This window comes from Sylvia atricapilla, chromosome 5, assembly GCF_009819655.1.
Source record: "Sylvia atricapilla isolate bSylAtr1 chromosome 5, bSylAtr1.pri, whole genome shotgun sequence".
NCBI lineage: Eukaryota > Metazoa > Chordata > Aves > Passeriformes > Sylviidae > Sylvia > Sylvia atricapilla.
Genome location: NC_089144.1, coordinates 62,891,736 through 62,894,629, shown reverse-complemented (window position 1 = coordinate 62,894,629; position 2,894 = coordinate 62,891,736).

Here is a 2,894-nt window from a genome sequence, read left to right as displayed (position 1 = left end):
CTTTTGTCTTTTTTTTTTTGTTCTAAAAGTATGAAGTTGTACTTACTGCAGTTAGTTAAATAGGCATTGAAGATATTCCTGTAGATGAAATGCAGCTTTAAAATAATTGATGGATCTTTCTTGTTAAAAGGAAGTAGGTACAAATTTGTTAGTTTGTTTTTCTCTCTGGATTCCAAACTTTTAGTCTGTGGGGAATGTTTCCACTGGAGGTTTTTATAATAATGTTGTCAACTCTGAGAAGGTTTTTCATTTTCTTGAGAGTTTAGTTACCTGTAATATATTGCCTGCATGAAGATTTATTGTGGCCCTAAGTGTACCCAGTACAAACAACACAGTGTTCCTGTCAGGAATTTAGTCTGGGTTTTGTTCTGCACAATGATATATGAAGCTGACATAAATGCTTGAGTGAATTCTTTTCAGTAGGAAATTATTCAATCCATTGACTCATGATGTTTATGTTCTAAATATTTGGAGAAGTCTTCTCACTGACCCGGTGCATGCAATAAGCAAGAATGGCAGGTTTGAGTCGCAGTGAATACCGTGTCTTCTTCCTCACTTATACCAAGAAGTGACTCTTGACTTTATGACAGTGATTACATGGTGACTTGTGTCTGCACTGATCTGGCATGGCTGGGATCTTTTGGATAGATTGGCCATGTACCTTCTGCTTGGTTCTTGTGTTGGTTGTTGTACAGTCAGGAGAGTAATGGATGAGGTCCTTTGACATAATGTGGGTTCAGCGGGCTCATTGGGGTCAGTGATGCCATTTTCAGCTGGTTGCTGTTATTTTCATCTGCCCTGTGCAGTTCCAGTCTCCAGTGTAGTCATATCATGGCAATTTTTGCTGATACTGGAATCTCTCTAGTAAATTGCACTGGTTCATAAGTTGGCCACTATCCATTCAGACAGCTGCTGGAAGGAAAATATCTGTAAGGAACAGTGTTAGGGCTGCAAGGAGTACCTACAGGGAGAAGCCTGGAGACCATCTGCTCCACAGAATGAGCACTGTGGATATGTGCATAAATGTCACATGTAAACACCAAACCTTATTGTGATCATGCTGGCTTGACAGACAGATCCAGAGCAGATACAACTGTCTCTAGCACTACCTGTTTCACCTTGTGGGCATCTCCAGCAAGTAGAAGATAAATAAGCAGTCACAGGAGCTAACAAGAAAAATTTTCCATAGGGAAGCCTGATGCAGCCTCTCAGCATTCCTGCTCTGCATCTCATGCACTAACTATGGTTGAACCTGTTCTGATGTGCAAGTACATCCAATGCAATTTCCCCCCCTGACAGGACCTTAAAGAGCTACAGATAAAGATGCATGATTCCCTAAACCTTAAATTTTAGAATGTTGTCATGACAAAAATATTCTTTTTATAGAACGAGTATGGGAAAGAGGGCAAAGGACAAAATTGACATGTTTAATATTTGGAGGTGAGTATTCAGTACATACAGTAAGTTCTTACAGTTTAATGGCTCTGTAAACTTCACTGATTTTGTGGACTTGTACTTATTTAGTACTGTGATGATCGGTTTCCATACACAGTGTAAAGAAAGGCTCTCAGGGATTAGAGAGTGTTGTAAGATGAGAAGCCCCACTGCTGCCTGGGAGGGAGGCACTGCTCTGGATTAGTGCAAGGGGCTTTCAGCTTTTCTGTACTTCTGGGAGGGAGGCTTTGTGACAAGGGAGATGGAAACTGCAGAGAGTTGTTCCGCAGTGTTGTGATGAGAACCTCGCTCACTCCATTGTTCTGCGTGTTGGAAACAGAAGGACCAAATGCATAGTTACTAAGGACTAGACACAGGTGCTATGCCTGCAAGGGCTGTTGTCTATATGGAGCTGGCCAGAGGTCTTCCTGGAATTCCAGCAGAAGATATCCCTGGTGCCTTTTTGTAGCCCTCCTCTGCTCATTACCTCAATGAAAGAACTGAGTGTATTGCACCCTGCAGTGATTGCAGGAGGGGGAGGAGAGGTGCCTGGGGTGATGGAGTGAAGCCAGGCCTGGAATGGGGGAGGAAAAGGGTTACCTGTGCATAAATATTAGTTTGGTTGTTTTTGTTGTTGTTGTTGTTGGTTTGGTTTTTTTAAAGAAAGATCCAAATGACTACTCAAACGTTTTTATTGACTGGAAATAAATTAAATTCTCTGAGGCAAGTCTCACCCTAGAGCAGGATGCTCTGCCTGGAGTGGGAGTAAAACAGACCTATTTGGAGAGCTGGAGAGTGCAGAACAGGGTATCATGCTGCTTCCCCCTGTAATAAATGAAAGGCTAGACTTGCCAATACATCAAGCAGTATAGCAAATTTATTAATTTGTTCGATAAAAGGGTGAGCAAGTGGCAGCGCTGGGTGCGCGGGGGGCTCTGCCCCAAGCAACGCATAAATTCAGCTCTCAAACAGTGGTCTCTTGTACCATTCTAGGCACTTCACTTCCCCAAATTTTCAGTTAATTTTTACTTGCTTTTCTTCATAATCAGCAGTTGTGGTTTTTGAAGATCTGTTGGGGAGGTTATCCGAGATGGTCTTCTGCTGTCTCTCCAGTCTCCCATTCTTCTTTTAAAATATCTTTTTCCACTAGCATTATTTTTGGTTTTACAGTTTACTTAAGCAAGCATACATATTCTGTTGGTCAGCAAACATTTTGCAAGCCTCCTCTCAGTCATTACACAAAGCTAGCATGCCTCAACACCTGTGGGGCCCCTCTCATAGTTATTACAAAACCTAGAGTCAGCATGTTTCAAAGTATCTTTGTAGAGCATCTCAGTTTATGTTAGTTCTACTTCCCCTTGTTAAATGATTACAAATTCTTCTATACTAAAATAACAATTTATAACTTGTACAAAGGATAGTTTAAAACTTACATACAAGGTAGTTTAAGGCAAACTTGC